General features: G+C 35.6%; 1 long non-coding RNA gene across 1 annotated transcript; it reads left to right on the top strand.

Moving 5' to 3' along the window:
• Window positions 1–2,266: 2,266 nt before the first annotated feature.
• On the top strand, window positions 2,267–18,420 carry LOC122197399 (uncharacterized). The gene is made up of 3 exons (XR_006190841.2): window positions 2,267–2,541; window positions 3,987–4,063; window positions 18,325–18,420. It is a non-coding gene; the product is annotated as an uncharacterized LOC122197399 (long non-coding RNA).
• Window positions 18,421–18,962: the final 542 nt, after the last annotated feature.

The following is an 18,962-nucleotide window of genomic DNA, read 5'->3' as shown; positions in this document are numbered from 1 at the left end:
TACATTATCAAGGGGCATCAGGGTATCCATGCTTAATAGTTACTAGTAACACCCAATATGATGATGAATAAGGTTAATAATATCAATCTTGCTTCTACAAGTGCCTCAACTTCAACATCTTATTCCAAACCACCTCCCACTTCTTCGTCATGGTATAGAATAAGAAGGACCAAGTATGCAAGTTATCTACTTCCATTTGTTTCATTTTTTATCAACAACTCGTTGCTAGTGGGAGCTATACTTGACGAACATCTACTTATTAGATCCCCAATCCATGCAATGTTTTATAGGGATGCAAATGGTATTATGTGCTTCATGCGATCCAGTGACATTCCCAGTGCTCTAACTGATCACTTTTTCTATTTATGGTTGGTTTGGATGTCTCAAGAGATTGTTATTTGTTTTCACTGGTTGTTATCTTTTGAGCTTAGTAACATAAGGAGGGAACTACTAACATACGTCTACAAATGGATCAAACTTGAGATTAACATTGAAGCAGATAAAGTTCTGACTCACAACTTTGAGTAGTTGTCCTTGAAGGTTTTGACATCATCAGATTGGCGGAGATTTTAAGGTCGAACTTTATAATATGATGAGTGTCAAGCTGATCGCTTGATCATCAAACAACATCTCACACCCTGTATAGAGCTTATAAGCTTCAACATGAAATTTCCTTGTGCATGAAGTTTTCAGATCCATAATCTTAGTGATTAGGATATTATCTATGTTTAGTTTTATTTAAATCTCTGATATGTAGAGATTTCGTTATATTAGTTTGTTTACCCTAGTATATAAGTTATGTTAGAGTTCTTTGTAAAACTATCTCACTTTGTGCATTCTCTTTTTGTGAGAGATTATTTTAAGAAACCTTTAACCGAATTAAGTTTTCTATTAAGAGTTTGTGAATTCGTTTTTTATACTTTGTTTGTTGATTATCTTACGATCCAACAATATTAATATAAAAAAACGTATTTACATGTGAAAAAATAATTCAATATTCATTGTATTTACGTACTTTTTAATTTTTTCTTTGTATACAAAATATTTTTTTGCCGATTCATACGGTTTAAAACGTAATAATACGTTTTTCGAAATATAAATATGTATTTATAATTATTAAGAACTATAGATATATTTTAGATATATCAATATGTATTTTTGCATTTGGTAGAAATATGAATATGAACTATATTTCTATATACGTAAAATAATTATTTAAACTTCTACAAAACATGTTTATATTTTTACAAAAATTGTTTAGATCTATAATCTAGTGATTAAGATCTTCTCTATGTATAGTTTTATTTAAATCTTTGATACGTAGGGATTCCCTTATATTAGTTTGTTTACGCTAGTATGTAAGTTATGTTAGGGTTCTTTGTAAAACTATCTCGCTTTGTGCATTTTCTATTTGGGAGAAGTTTATTAAGAAAAACCTAATCGAATTAAGTTTTCTATTAAGAGTTTTTGAATTCGTGTTTTATACTTGTTGATTATCTTACCATCCAACAATATTAATGCAGAAAAAACGTATTGACGTATGAGAAAATAATTCAATAGACATTTTATTTACATACTTTTTAATTTTTTTTCTCTGTATACAAAATAACTTTTTGCCAGGTATAGTTTAAAAAGTAAAAATACATTTTTAGAAATATAAATACGTATTTATAATTATTAAGAAGTAAAGATACATTTTAGATAGATAAATATGTATTTTTGCATTTCGTACGAATATGAATATGAGCTATATTTCTAAATACACAAAATAAATATTTGTACTTCTACAAAAACATGTTTGTATTTTTACAAAACATGTTTATACTTCTAAAAATATATTTATAGTTCTACAAAACATAGAAAAAAAAAACTATAGTATATAGAAATATAAATACGCAATTGTATGTTTTTTAAAAGTATAAATACGTTTAAAAAATATATATATAAATATGTTTTTTAGAAGTATGCATATGTACTTTTATGTATTTAGAAGTATAGAATTAGAAGTATAAATACATATATTTAGGTTTATATATATATATATATATATATATATATATATATATATATATATATATATATATATAAACATGTTTTTGGTGATATACTTCTAAATAATAAATATGTATTTATATTCTAAAAAGCATATTAATATTCCTAAAATATGGTCCACGCACTCCACACCAATGATACAAGCCCCACAATATGTTGTGTCTACTTTGATACCTCGTGAACTCAGAGCCAACAAAGAAGGAATTTTCTTTTGTAGTGCTCTCTATATAAAACAGTTCACCTTGATTGGTGCCTCGTTAAGCCATGTCATTGGAGGTTGTGATTGACTAGGGATAGATTGTTGGTCAATTAGCCTTCCTAACGCTCCTACTGTGTAGTAACCATCTGAATCCAGTCTTCTCTTCCATTGGTCACACCCGTTAACCAAATTAACCGTGGACAAGTCGTGGTATAGATTAACCAAATCGTTGGATAGGCCACATTATGAGGGACAAGAATTCCGATGACATGCAAAGCTTCCATCAATGGGTATGTAACCATACTTTTATGACAAATTTAAGGATTTTGTGTTAAAAACTCTTAATTGATTACTTTAAATATGAAGTTGTATATAAAACATTTTAATTCAATGTTATATTTTTGAACTATTAATATAATATACTTAATTAATTTGTTAATTTTTACATGATTTAAATGGAAAAAATAAAGGATAATGTCAGTTCGAAAAGAAAAAAAAATCCAAAGATTATTTTTTTAAAAATAGTTAAAAAAACATATTGTTCAATATAAAACATAAATTGAAATATCAAATTAACTAAAAACATATCAAAAACTATATTTTATATTTTATTAATGAATTTAAAAAAAAAATAACTTAATAGTAACAACCAATAACAATAGTAAAAAGAAATATTCAATTAAAAATAATATTATTAACTCAAAAGAAAAAAAAATTAATTGTTGAAATAATTGTAATTATCAAAACAAAAAAGTTGAAAAATAATTTATTTTTCAATTTAGTACCCATATTTAGATGTAAAAATAATACTAAGTCAAATATTATATATAATTTATTCATATGCAACGAGCCAATAAAAGTCATTGAGATCATATTGTTTTGATTATATCTAAATGGAATAAAAGTCATTGAGATGATATTGTTTTGATATATGATTATCTAAATGAATTAGCCATTTTATTAACTAAAAATAATAGTAAATCGAAAGTTATATTCAGTATTTTTTTACATATGGTCAATGGGTAGAACCGATCGAGATTATTTGGTTTTTATTAAGTGTCTACCATATGACATAGTTTAAAATATATACAATTTTAATATTAACTTGGTATAAAATTAATAATTTGCTGACATCCTTTCTAATAAATGAGAATAAATTTGCCACTTGTCATTCTCTTATTAACTTGAACACATCTCATTTTTTGGTATTTTTGAATAATTGTTTTTTCTATTTGTTTTTTTCTTATTTTTTTTCTATTTTCTTAATTAACACATTATATTTACACCTCAATTAATATTTGGCTTAATTGAAAATAATCAATAAATTACAATATTAATAATTATATAGTATTTAATATGTTTCGTTTTAAATTCAAATTTTAAATTTAAATAAAATTTTGTTTACATTTGCATATTTAATATTTTGTTTTATTAAACCTGTATAACATAGAGATTTTATATCGAGTTTGTGTACTATATATAAAATATGATATAAAAGAAGATGAATAACTTTGAATTATTTTATTGCGGGAAAATGTCGAATGGGAAAAGTTAATGATGTACGACGGATTTCTATAAATAGTTGGTTATTTAAGTGTATTTTACGGAAGAATTTAAAGAAGTAACGTGTATTAGAAAGGACAATTTTATGTCACTCACATAACGCCCCTAGCACTTGAACTCGGTTGATACTTGATAACTCCAACGTACAATTTTACATGTTATATTTGTGAAGAAGCCCATGTGTTGTGGGACAAAAAGGGAGCATTGATAAAGTACGTTTTCGATGGAAGCTTGCACATGCATAAAAAGGTACGGCCGGAAGGATTGGTTGATTTTTCAGTTTTTTTTTATGGCACGTAAACTTAATATTTCTAGCACAAAAAAATAAGGAATAAAAATTGAACAATTTAATAAGTTTAATTTTGAAGAAAAAAGTTAAAATATATAAAATAATACCAACATCCTTATATACTTTCTCTCTCCTTTTGTTACCGTCACAAGAGGCTTTTGTTACAGGCATAAGAGGAGTGGTAACACTCCTAACACCTCATCAGATCATATTTTTAAATGTCATCTCATTTTTGATCATTTAACACCTAATCTTAATATTTGGTAGAGAAATATAACATTCCTAACACTCAATTTTTTTATTCAAATTTTTTTTTAGCACGTTAAATCTCTTGGATTTAATTATCATCGTACAACAAATGAGATGACAAACGGGAAACAAGTGAGATTTAATTATCTTTTTCTAATTTAATTAAATTAGTTTATTTTAATATACAAACGTTTTTTGTGTACAAATATTAGATAAATTTTATTTATTTAAACCATAGTTGTTGTTCATGTAAGCATTGACTTTGAACTATAAACAAGATAAAAACACAATCAATCATCCATTTATATTCACTGTTAGGCTAGAGGGACATATATACAAGGCCATAATATATCCAACACTATTATTTATATAGTTGTTACACCGACATCATTTATATATTCAACAATTCTTTGGAAAAAATGTAACATGCCGTAAATCTTATAGTTAATATTATAACCATCAAACCATTTATAAGATTTCAGATGCAACGGGCTAGAAAGGAACTTAAATCTAGACCATTTAAAAGTGTTGCCAGAAGCATCAGAATAATGATTCAATTAGACATTTTACCAAACACTTGGTGGACATATTGGCATGTATACTCTTAAGCATAAAATGGAGTATAAAGAATAAACCGCAATCCGTACAACGTCAATTAACACAAAATGTACCTGGAATTCCAGTGACAGCTTCTCCATACTCTCTCAATAAACTTACATTAATGGAGAGAAACCATGGACATCCAACTCGTTGACAAAGTGAAGATGCATGACGTCAGCTGAGATTAATGATAAGTGGGTCAGGACATGCTAAAAACCATAAGCTTGATGTACGATACCATAGATTTGTCTCTCATTCGCACTAGATAAATGAAGCATGTGGCATCTTCTTTGCCATTGCTCATAAGAAAATGAATTTAGAGTTCGAATGACAGCTTCACCATACTCTCTCACAGTTAATCTCTCTATTTACCGGTTTCCTTATCACCACTGCCAAAATCATCGGAGAAGGTGACCAACTTTATCCCCTCGACACACCTTCTCTATCGATATGACATCTACATCAGTGCCCTTCGCCAACCACAGGCAAGCTCCCGCTTCTCTCTCCTATCGCTACCTCCGTAGTGTCTTCTCCTTGGCGAGTCCCCTAGCGAGTTCTAAGGGGCAATGTTTTGTGTCCATAGAGAGCCTTAGCGAGGGTGTTTGGCGAGACTGCTCCTCCTAACCTTAGCACCCTCCTTAGTACAAGGTAAGGAGTGGTGTAGCATCCTTAGCATCCCCCCCCCCCCCCCCTTAATACATCTTTTAACACCTCCAACTCCATATAGCCTAATAAGGGTATTATGAATTAAGAGGTCACTAAAACATATTTCCAGTTAATTTATAATTTAACTATTTAAGATGTATATTTAAGAAGCAATCTTTAATGATATAAATGGGATAAAAATAATCAATTTTTATGGTTTTGTACAAATAATCAATTTCTCAGAAACAAGAACAACGTATTCCAGAATAACATCGTTAATTCTAAAATATAAGGTTGACTCGAAACCTAACGAAGTACATTCTGAAATAATATATTTAATTCAAGACGAATGTTGTTAACACCGTGCATGTTGGACTTACTTTTTGGACATGACTGGTCCATCGATTTTAAATGCCTTGCATGAAGACTAAAAAATAGGCCCCTAAATATTTTTTTTTACTTATATGTTATAACCAAGACTCATTAATTCTACCATAATTGTAATAGCATGAATAAAAAAAGCCCGGTAGCATCATCAACATGATCTCCATCGTCATTAGCATTATCAACATTAAATCATCAATTTGATCAACCGTAACATTGACACCCACATTATCAGAAATATCATCATTCTTTTGATTATAAGAGAAAAACTTCTCTACAGACCCACTTTTGGTTTTCGTTAATATTTCAACTCTTTTTCTTTTTTCATGTTTTTAACTACAAAATAGATACTTAGGTGATATAATTTTGGAAAATAAAATAACAATAACCAATCAGATAGTTGATGAAAGTTAAAACTTTGAAAAAGAAATTCTATAAAATCTAATTGACTAAATCAAAATTCATAATTTAGAAGCAACAATGCCAATATCATTTTGGGTTTAAAAAAAATATTGAGGATTATAAATGAAATTATATATAATTATGTACGATGATTAGAAAGAAAAGGAAATAAATGTATTACTTTAATGCTCTATAAGGGTTTTAATTTAAATGATATATAGGTACTTATTTAATAGGCTATAAAGGTAATTTAATGAATGATTAATGCTACTATTCAAAGTGGATGATTTAACCAATAAGGTACTAATAGAATGTTTTTTCAAACTCCTTTGGTAATCTTGAACGGTAATAAAAAATAAGAGAAATTATCATTTTGGCCTAACGAACTTATCACATTTGGTTCAAAAGGCCACTCATTTTTTTGCGCTTTATGTAGCACTCGTTTCCCATAATGGATCGATGGATAGTATACATGAGTAAAAGTCACGGTTTTTTAGGAAAACCATATGCCACGACGTGATATAAAAGGTGTCACGACGTGGCATACAAAATGAAGATCGCATATCCAGATTCAGTGTCACGATGTGACAAATGGTATGTCACAACGTAACATCAGCTGCAGCCCAACCCCATGAGGTTTTAGGATTATCTTCGTATTTAAGAGCCTTAACTTTAGGGTTAGGCCATTCATTCAGCCTCCATTCCCCTTAAATGAAACCCTAGCATCTTCTCTTCCCTTTTAAGCTCTCTAATGGTGTTTTGGCACCTTGAAGGTTGAAGGAGGACTTTTTTGAGAAAATGATCATATAGCAAGCTTGCCTACATCTATTCGTGCACCTTCGGGACTTAGGTATGTCTCTAAGTTTCCATATTTTTGGCTCATCTCTTATGGATCTAGTTTTTTTTTTTTTTTTTTTTTTTTTTTTTTTTTTTTTTTGTCTTTTTATTCATGGTTTGTGGTTATAATTGGTTTGTTTAAATAGAGTTGGCAACTTTTTCACTCCTTGAAGTCCCTTGGTTATTATATGCTCAAGATCTACATTCTTATATTCTTTGGTTTGACTCCATTTTCACCCTTTTTGACATAGTTTGGGGGAAGGACATGCATGCCCATAAAGAAAGAACTTTTATGGCTCTTTAGAAGGCACGAAAGCCTTCTGGAAAGTTGGAATAAAGAACTTAATGGATTAAGTCCTTTTCGTAAAAATGTATCCTTTAGCAGTTGTCACGACGTTACCAAGGAATGGTCACGACGTGAAAAAACCCATCTTCAGAACTTTTTGGGATTTGTTTCTCCATGATGTGACCAAGGAATGGTCACGACGTGGTGTTGACTTTGACTAGGTTGACCATTGACTTTGAGGGCCTTTGACCTTTCACTTTTCACCAGTTTGACGTGGGGTCAAACTTGGAAGATTGGGTTGATAATTAAGGATTTGTTTGTTCGAGTTTTAGTCGGTTTAAGGGATTGCGTAGTGCAAGGTTTAGAGTGTTGTTGTGCTTCTCTAGTTCTGCTAATCAGGTGAGTTTCTCACTATGCCACGTGTTCCATTATATCTCCTTTGCAATATAGGATAAAGGTGTTGTTAAATCACAAGTATGTTAGTGGTTGTCGTAACTCCTTTGTATATATGTGTAGTATGGGACACTTAGTTTCATAGTATGCTAGACTGGTAGGGTCTTGCCTGTTGATCGTATGGTACTGATATGAGTTATGTTTTGGATAGGGTAACTGCGGTAGGCCAGCTATCAGGCTATGTATGACTGATCAGCGAAGGCCTTAATTGAGAAATGGTCAAAAGTAGGGTACCTAGGGAAGGCTAGTTGCCAAGGAAATATACTATGTTAGATTATGATATGATTGTATGCTATATGGTTATGTGGAAGTGATAACATGGGTTCTGTGTAATCTAAGTTGGATAACCTGACAACTCTTGGTCTAATGCCTGATTGTGATGTTCTTGTTTGATTGTTCGCTCTTGGGTGGATCATCTGTTCAACTGTCTATATGATCCCTGATTACATATGACTTTGTTCATTGCAGGAAAAGACCATAGGGTAGTCCATGGCATTGTAGGGAAAGACCGTGGGGATAGCCCATGACATTGTAGGGAAAAACCATGGGGTAGCCCATGATACTTGTTTATAAGACCATGGGTGTAACCCATGGAATTACATGTGAAAAACATGGGGGGTAGTCCATGACACTTGCTTGTAAGACCATGGGGATAGCCCATGACAAGATGTAAGACTCTGAATTAGCCCATAACATTCACGCGGGGTTGGAACAGACTCATTACTTCATGTATGTTTGTTAGATATGATTATGTGAATAGGAGATTGGATTGTTCAGCGCAAGAATCGAACTCTTGTGTGGAAGCATTGTATGCTTGATAAAATATGTGGTATATTGGGGAACTCACTAAGCTTTATGCTTATAGTTGTGGATTAAACATTTTTGTAGGTAGTTCGCAACAAGAGCTCGACGAGACTGTACACATAGGTCGAAGATGTTCGTTTCCACGATTTTGTAAATCAACTATAGTATTGTATGGTTTTAATCAAATGAATGTTACTTGATGGTTTTGAAACAAAGGTTTTAATGGGTTACTATATTTTAAAATTAAAAAATATATTTCTAATTTTTGGGACGTTACAAGTTGGTATCAAAGCCTTGGTTTGAGGGATTTGGACACACCTTCTGGTGTGCCTGAACTCATAATTAGCACCGAGAGATTTTCTAAATGAGTGTTTGAGAAGAAAATGCTTTTATTCAAGAAAACATTTTTCTAAAAGCTTTCATAAGTTAATGGAGGATGAGGTGTATATAGTTGGTTGTTGCTCGGGAAGTAAGTAATGTGTTACTATATTTTAAAATTGAAAAATCTCTTTCTAGTTTTTGGGACGTTACAAGTTGGTATCAAAGCCTTGGTTTAAGGGATTTGGACACAGCTTCTGGTGTATCTGAACTCATAATAAGCATCGAGAGATTTTCTAAATGAGTGTTTGAGAAGAAAATGCTTTTATTCAAGAAAATGATTTTCATAAGCTTTCATAAGCTACTGGAGGATGATATGCATGCTAGAATGTAGGCTATACATCCACTCAAGAATTGTATGATATAATTGATTGAATTCTATGATGATTTATAGGCTAGAGAATTGTTTATTATGTGCTGCTTGAAGTCTTGATTGGTAATGTTATTGCTAGGTGTATGTTTTAGAGATGTATATGGTTAGGATTGCATAGCCTTAGAATGAATGATTTAGCCTTATTTCATGTTCCTTGTCCGGTAGAGGGCTTAGGGTGGAATCACTCATTCAACTGTCTATTTGATCTAGTATTATGTATAACTTGCATGCATGGGGTAACCAACAGTATTGATAGGGGTTATAGCAGTGCAGAAGCGAGTAAGAGGAGGGTCTTAGAGGAAGAGTCTAGGAAGTGTGGTTTTATGTATATGGCTAGACCTATGCATGCACGTGAGGGGTTACTAAAGTGTTGCAAAATGACTTGGGAGTCTTGGGATAGTCCTTGCAATGAGTATGGATATGTGTGGAAGGTAGTATTGGGCCCGTACTACTGAAATCACTTGATCCATACTTAAGTCAGGGAGTGTTACAGGATTAACGGACAACTTGTAGGTGGGTATGCATAGTGTAGGTTTGCACTGTGCGTTGTTTGATGTATTTATGTTATGTTTCATATTTAGGATGGCAACCTTCTGTGTTGGTGATTCAGAGTTGAGTGAGGAGGCTATTAATGACATCATAGTTGTAGATATTACGAGGTTCATAAGGGAGGATGAGCATGGTTTGATTAGCTCACTCAAGGAGGAGTTGATTTCAGTGATGGATGAACGCCTTAGGGTTCTTTGGAATGATATGGAGGCTGGTCACCTCAAGGTTTGGGAGGTATCATTCAAAGAGTTTCATGCCTGTGGAGCCCCTTATTTCTTTAGGAGTAGGGAGTCGAACACCAGTATGCATTGGATTGCTGATGTGGAGAGTGCCTTTCACGCCAGCTTCTGTCCGGTTGAGGCGAAGGTGAGATTTGCAACATGTATCCTATGTGACAGAGCTAGGGATTGGTGGTGCAACGTTGTCTGGGGCCTCGAACTAGTGCCAGTGGTTGAAGTTTATCAGTTCACTTAGGAATGTCTATCACTTGAACAAACTACATAAACAGTGGCCGAGATCACCTCCATGTTTAGAGAGCGGGAGATGTTTTTCCTTTAGTATGTAGCTTTAGAGGAGATGATGATTTGCTACCATGACATGTTGAGGACGGAGATCCGGGAGCACTTGAGTATCTTGAGTGATAAGACTCTTCCTAGTTTAGTGGAGGCAGCCAGGGAGATAGTGCTGGAGTTGGAGACCCAACAACAGAAGAGAAGACAGGATCATGTTCATGCATCTCCAACGATAGCAAGGAAGGCGCGTGTGCCAATATTCAGACAGGATATCGAGACACTCATGAACTTTGTGGGAGTTGAGGTTAGACTCATTGGGGTATTTGTCGTGTGCTTCTTTCGGGATGTTTTAGGTGTGTTCCGGAGGGTCACTGTAGTTGGGAGTGTAGTTTGAGGGAGTCGCCAAGTATATGTTTCCTTTTGTTGTCAGTTGGGCCACGTTAAGGTCGATGGTCCACTGAGAGTTGAAGGTGTGGTTTTGGATGCGACATATTTGGCTTGGGAACTACCGATAGGCAAAATAGGACAATTGGAGTCCCAAGAACCGAGGTTTAAGTTATTGGTTTTTTGCAGTTTAGTTTGATGCAACATTCGTTGGTGTCATCAGTTTCCATGATGTTTTGAATGGTTTTGTTGTTTTAGTTGTAATCTAGGATGATCTATTGAAGGATATAGTATTAATCTACTTTGGTTTTGTTTTGGAAGGTTTAATTATGTCTAGGTTGTTGCTATTATAAGGTTGTAAGTGTGTATTATATGTAACACTCATGTTTCTAGCCTAGGAATTTATATTGAGGTGATAGTCTAGGTTCACCTTTGTAACTCATTTTGAAAAAATGAAAAGGATTTATGTGAATATTATGTGAATTATGAGTTTTATGCTTAATTATTAGGGTTTAATTAATTAAGAATAAAAATAAATGTCAAAATTAAAGTGTGAGATAAGCCCGATATCTTTACATAAAGTTGTAGTGGTCGAAACAAGGATTTCGGGGATATAAAAAATACCAAAATCTGAGTTATAACGAAGAAGTTATGACCTGTCGAAGTTTCGCGATAAACCGACACGGTGCCGAGTGTCGTAAAAAGTGAGTTTTTGATAAACTACTTTTTAGCGTTAGTGATCTAAACAAAAGTCGTAGTATTCGTTAAACCAAGAAGTTCGATAAAAAGAACGCCCAAATCTGACTTCGTATGAGGAAGTTATGATTTTTCGAAGTTTCAGCTTAGCAGTAGACAGCTAAAAACTCGAATTTTAGATCGAGTGATTTTTAGCCGACACAACCTAAATGAGAATTGAAGGTCTCGTCATTAGTAGCACAACGGTAAAAAGTCTGACGAAAACGGACGTCGGATGAATAAGTTATGAATTTTTAATGGATTTCTGTTACAGTCTGTTAAAAATAATAATAAAAAAATTAAATTCAAAATTAGCCGATGAAGTCTAAACGGAAATTGTAGAGCGTAATTTTAGCTACACGTGCATATACAGAACGTTAAAAACGGAGCTCATATGCGAAAGTTATGGATTTTAGAAGTTTTGACACAAAAATCGAAAAAATTCGCATAGTAACGAGTTGCCACGTCACCCTCACTCAAAACGCGCCACGTGTCCTGCTGAGTCATCTGAGCTGCTGATTCATTCGAGCTGCTGAGTCATCCGAGCACCTGGCCTTATCCAAAGTGGTCCACTGAGAAGGCGACACGTTCCCTCTTGCACGATACCGAGCCCTAGCAAGCCGCCACGAACCCCCTACTTCAGACCCTAGACCACGGTCCAATCACAGACTGCTAGCGAGCCCCTCGCATGCGTAGACCATGAGCGATCCATGTGCGAGCCACCCCCCTACGAGCCCTCGGATCTGCGACACGTGGTTTGTTCTCAGCCGTCCGATCAGAAGCCTCGCCCCTATAAATAGAAGGGTGCGAGACCTCCCGGGTAACTTTGGAAATTTGCCACTTTTAACCCCTTTTCCCATATTTTCTTCATATTAACATCCCCCAAAGCCCCGGTATCGATTATAAGCCCCGGAATACGCCACGAAGCGCCCGAGAAGCCCGAAAAATTTATCTTTTTGGTTTCGAAGCCCGACCTTTGTAGAGCCCGGTTTGTTAATAAAACTCTCGGTTTTATTAGAAACGATCGTTTTAAGCAACAAATTACTGCCCGATTATCATCAAATCATATGAGTGTGTAGTCACTTTCATCTGACACCTAGATATGAAGTATTTTCTAGAAAATACGTGCTATGTGTAATTATATTAAGTGTTTATTTGAGGTGACTGTTGAATAAATGTTTTATACAAGTTTTAAACTGTATATGTATGTTATCTACAAAATATGTTGGGTAGAACATGGGTAGATGAAATAGTTGATGTGTGTTAAAATGGTGAGAGGCCTCGATGTTGTTGTTGTTGTAGTCATCTAGCGGAGTATAGATGACGACCACGGACCTTTATAGACAGTCCAGTGGAACAGTAGCAGGTTCACAACTTGTAGGTGTTGATGAACTAATGGTTCATTGGTGTACTCCATCCCCCTCATGGTTGCCTTTAGGACATGTATGGCTGAGGAAACCCCTTAGTAGTAGTGTCCATCCCGATGATAATCCTTAGGCTAGGTCCCTTCTGATAGGTGTTTAGGGACGTAAAGTGAGGACAACGGGAATGGGTAATCAAGGTTATTGTTGATTGGTGAACTTAATAAGTATATTATTATTGTGGGTTGAAAACCCTATATGCTCACCAGGCTCCCAAGCCTGACCCGGTCAGTTTTTATGTTACAGGTAGTGGACCCCGAGCATAGTCGGAGGACGACGAGAGATTTTTGGATTATAGGCCAGTAGTTGTAAATAACTGTTGAAAGGCTTATAACGTGTTGTTTATGCTTTTGATTTGTATCAGAACATGACATCCCGAGGTTTTTATATATATGGAAAATATATACCTTCTTAATGAAGGGTTTTGATAAACTTTTATCATATGTTGTTTGGGGATCAATTCCGCTACATCTTTTAAAAAGATTTCTCTGATTTTATTTTAAAAAGCATAAATTAAATCGGTCTTTTCTGGCCGAGAAATTAGGGGATATCACAGTTGGTATCAGAGCATTAGTTTAAGCGAACTAAGAAATTGTAGAATTTCTAGACTTGAACTTAGAATGCTAAGCAATGATTGAGAGATGAGTGTCTACTATGTTTTAGACACGAGCACTAGTTTATTTTAGGAAAGATGCCTAAAATGTCTTTATGTGCTAAATGCTATATGTTGCCATATATGCCATTATTCGTTCGGATCTATGGTATATTGTCGACCGGATCTGGAAACCTTACGTGTGTAGGATTCTAAGCGTATGATTACGAGATTATAACTAACATGTAAACGTTTCAGAGTGATAAGGGAATTGACATGTCTAACAAGGATAAAGAACTAAATTCACCTTATTCGGTATATAGATTGTAATGGCCAGAACTCGGAGTGGAGCGGGAAATGCAAATAGAAACCAACAACCTCAGCCCCAAGTGGTGGAACAGGTGCCTATAGTAGGATCTGCACCCGAACCCATCACCATGGCTGGAGTACGAACTATGATTCAGACCATGTTGGCTGAACAAAGGGAGGAATTGAGGCAAATGTTGCTGAACAACAGGGATGAACCTTCAGTTCCTGTTGAACAACGTGAATTGAATGACTATCGATCTGAAGAAGGAAACAACAGTAGATCTGTTAGTCAAACTGATCCACTTGTGGTTGGGAGAAATAACCACGAGGGTAGAATGGAGAGAAATGGGTGCAAGTTTAAGGATTTTATGACTTGCAAGCCATAGACCTTCACTGGAAAAGAAGATCCCATTGGAGTAATGGACTGGATCTCGGAAATGGAGTTGGCTTTCATGACTTGTGATTGCCAAGGAAAGTTACAAACCACGTTTGCAGTACGTCAGTTCAGGGGTAGTGCTGCTCGATAGTGGAGCACTTTGGGGAAAACCCTAAGCCCTAATGAGCCACTACAACTAACTTGGGCAGAGTTCTTGGTACACTTCAAGCGCAAGTACTGCTCGGCCCAAAACGTGCTTGAGTTAGAAAACCAGTTTCTAACGATGAAGAAGGGGAGTATGACCGTTGATGAATATACGAATAACTTCACAGACAAAATGGATTTTGGTTTGCGTATTGTCCCAGATGAGTTGGCAAAAATTTACAGATATGCAAAGGGACTTCCATGGGAGTACGCGGTGCCAGTACGTCAGGCACTTACTGTGACAATCCAAGTTGTCCCGTTACATTTCCCCGTTACCGTTAACGGAATATTCCACTGTATAAAAGTTCCGTTAATTAGAGGGCGTCAGTTTAATAAACATTTCCATTTGATTACCTTTAACATGCCGTTAAGTCGTGATGAAAGGAAATAAAAACACAGGACACACATTTTCATTCAATTGGAAATTGTCAAGTTTTATTATTACGACCACTAAATCGGGTGCGACCAAAAGCCCCGTTTAACGGCAGTATCGGGTAAAATTCCACTGAGCCCCGACTGTGAAACCTATATATGGGTGAGTGGAGTCCATTGGAGACTTTTTACACTCTCTCTCTAAACTCTCTCTCTAGACCCGTTTTCGCCTCGAATTTGTAACCAAACGCTTCCAAATTGTAAGTCCCCTTACTCTAGCTTATTCTAAACGTATTGATTTATGTTTATAGCCCAAAAATCATCCAAGAAGGCATGGTATAAGGAGTTTACAGCCCAGGAACATTCTAGGGCCGTAAACCCCTAAAATGGTGCCAAACATGCCTCTAAACTTGTCCATAAGATTGGAAATAATTAGGGGATATAGCCTAGGGGTGTTTAAACATTAAAATGCATGATTTTAGGACACAAACAAGAGTTTACGGCCCAAGCACAAGCTTAGGCCGTAAACTCCTCAAAATCATGTCAGAAGTGCCCCAAAACACTCCCAAACTCATCCTAGGGCTTATTACATAATTTAGGGACTTATCCTCTTGAGTTTAGACCCTTGAAACACTCCAAAAGGATTTAATGAAAGGAGTTTACGGCCCCGACATGGTCAAGGCCGTAAACACCCTAATTCATGCCCAAAATTGTAGTTTTTGCCCCCCAAATGACCATAGGCTATTTCTATAAAATGCTAGAAAGGAATTAAGGGCTTAAACACAAGGAAAATGAGGGATTTCTTGGAGTTTACGGCCCAAGCATTATCTAGGCCGTAAACTCCCCAAAACCCCCTCAAATGTTGGTTTTAATCACCCAAAATAGCATCAAACTTCATAAGAAAATTCTAGGAAGGCAATAGGGGCTTAAAACTTCACTAAACTCAAAGATTGAGAGTTTACGGCCGTAAACTCCCTTGGGAGAGTTCCTAGGCTGTAAACTCCTATAACATACCCTTAGAGGCCTCAAACCCACTCATGCCTTTTAGGAAAAGTGCTTAGAATAATTCTATGATCAAGCTAGAAGCATCAAACACCCAAGAATATGACCTTGGGAGTTTACGGCCGTAAAATCCCTTAGGTTCGGCCGTAAACTCCTTGTTTGGTCCATGTTGATGTTTTAAATCCATTTACAAACTTAATATTTGAGTTTAGCAAAGTTCCACAACTGATAAGAGACCCTTAGCACCCTTAAACGCTACCCGGGACCCCAAACACTCAACCAAAAGTGTTTTCCGCTCCTTTGAGTGTGTATAATTGTTTAATTAGTATATTATATGCTAATTGTATGTGAAAATATGCTATCATATGTTAAAATAGGTCCTTGTGTGTGTTCAAGTCCTTGCGTGACACCGAACGCCCAAACGGCACTTTCGTCGGACCTACTTATACCAGGTGAGTTCATACCCCTGAATGAACCTTTTTAAATGCTTTTAAATGTTTTATAGGGGGGATTACAAGTTAAACATGCCAGTTATCATGTCAATCACATGTGATTGATAACCCGCATGCACAAGATTTTACCACTGTACATTGTTTTACCGAGCAGGACACTATAAATGGCTTTCAAAAAGGGTTTTTATATTGTTCAAGTTCTTACTTTTATAGCTTATCAAAGATTCATTTTCAAACTGATTTATAAAGGATTCCCAAAGATTTCTAAAGGTTTTCACACCTATTTTATCGAAGAATACAAATGCGATTTCCCTGAGTAATAAAGTTTTCAAAGGTGTTCATCAATACTTTCAATTGTTAGTTACTGCTGCTTCGCTTATACTTATTTTATACTACTACTCTGTAATGCTTTCGCTTATACCTGAAGTCACTTATACCTGTTGACGCTTATACTTATTCACCCTCTCACTTAGTGATATGAGTCTACTTCACTTATACTTGATACGCTCTTACTTCACCTGTGGTCATCTCCACTTCGCGATGCGCTTATACTTATTCGACACTTATACTTCACTTGCGACCGCTCTTACTTCACTATTGCCGTCTCCACTTCGCGATGCGCTTATACTTATTCGACACTTATACTTCACTTGCGACCGCTCTTACTTCACTTGTTAGACACTCCTACTTCACGAGAATCACTTTTACTTGACACCCACTCAAGCATAGTTAGATGTATGTCTGTGCTTGTGTAGACGCATATAAATAATGGTTGAAGGACTTAGGAAGGTTTGTCCGCCCTATTTCCTTTTCTTCGTTGAGATGTGGTCTGGTGTGATCGGATATCCATCCGAAGGTCGTTTGATTCATTAGTTATATACTATGTTTACAAGCTTAGACATACGGGTTATTTCAGCCAATTCAGTTAAGAGTCTCAACCTCTATTTTATACTTTCATTAGAAACCCACTATTTGGGATGCATCTTCAGGACACGGCCTTCTCCGTCGTCTAGTTGGTAACCAGAGTCTCCTGTAGAGAGAGCGGACATTGTGTGTATAGATCTATACTGGATTGACACCCCCGCACCCTGACTGCTAGCTACAGTCCACGGCTCACCAAGCCAAGGGGTGACAAATGTCACATTATATAGATGCTTGTAGGGCGTCTGGAACTCTAGTCAGTATGGTTACGAGTATCCTGGGTTACCTTATAATTCATGACCTTAAGGTAACGGTATTTTCGTCAGCAATTTACACTGTATGCTGATGTCGCTTTTCAGAGTCACACTGTTTCGACCTTGCTAGCTGTATCTTTCATTTGATACAGTCTGGGGTCTGTAGTCTCTGTTTCGACCTTGCTAGCTGTATCTTTCATCTGATACTGTCTGGGGCCCGTAGTCTTTGTTTTGACCTTGCGAGAGATAGCTTTCATTTGGTATCGTCTTCAGTCTATATTCACTGTTTTAGACCTTACCAGCTGTACCTTTCATTTGGTACCTTCTGGGGTCTGTGTCTCCCCTTTGTTAGACTGAACCAGGCGTGTCGTCAGTGGCGTGTCGTCAGTTCGATACCCTCCTGGAGTCTATGATTCTTTGCCTTAGTCAGCAGTCCTCAGTGCTGAGGCATATGTTATTCCCTGATGTCTCTTGTTTTCTTTAATAATCAAATTCAATATTTTGATAATAATACCAATTAAGGGAAAACTACCTTTTACCACGTTACACAGAACAGTATTGGTAGAAGGCTGCTTTATTTAAAGAAAATATAGGATTTTCTGGAAAGAACACTGATGCACTGAAAACACTTAAACTACTACTTATTGAAGTTATTTGACTAAATGACACTAAATACTTATGAACTCACCAGCATTTGTAAAAATGTTGATACTCGCTTTTCAAATAGACAGGTACATCCCCGAAGCTGCTGATGAAGATGGCTTAAGTACCTTGCTGCACTTTATATATTTTGCTTGTATTACTTTGATACTATGTAATGTAACCATGTAAAATTATTCTATTAATGCAATGTTTTGTTGTACTTTGATTACTATATGCATGTGTTGTGATACTTGACATGACGTCATCCACCCCAGAATGTTTCCGTCGTTCCGGTTTTGGGGTGTGACACTTACTTTGGAGGCAGCTATCTTGGCTGCCAAGTCTGTTGAAGATATGATAAAAGGGAGAGCCGCCAGCAAGGTTGAAGTTGGCGAAAAGAGAAAGTTTGAAGGAACTTCAAGTTCCAATAAAAAGAACAAATTCTCGAAGACTGGTTCAAGAAAATTTGCAGGAGGAGCCGAAGCCAAGTGGTGTGACAAGTGTAAGAAGAAACATGCTGGGAAGTGCAGCGTGGAAGTCACTTGTTACAAATGTGGAAAGCTTGGGCATTATGCCAATGAATGCACCTTCAATAAGAACGTATGTTTTGGGTGCAATGAAGAATGGCATATTTTGAGGGACTGCCCAAAGAAGAAGGACGCAACAAAACCCAATCTTCCACCAAATCCGAAGGCCAGAGCCTTTCAGATGACACTCGAAGTT

Source organism: Lactuca sativa, chromosome 4, assembly GCF_002870075.4.
Source record: "Lactuca sativa cultivar Salinas chromosome 4, Lsat_Salinas_v11, whole genome shotgun sequence".
In the NCBI taxonomy this organism is placed as follows: domain Eukaryota; kingdom Viridiplantae; phylum Streptophyta; class Magnoliopsida; order Asterales; family Asteraceae; genus Lactuca; species Lactuca sativa.
This window is presented reverse-complemented; position numbering and strand designations above follow the sequence as displayed.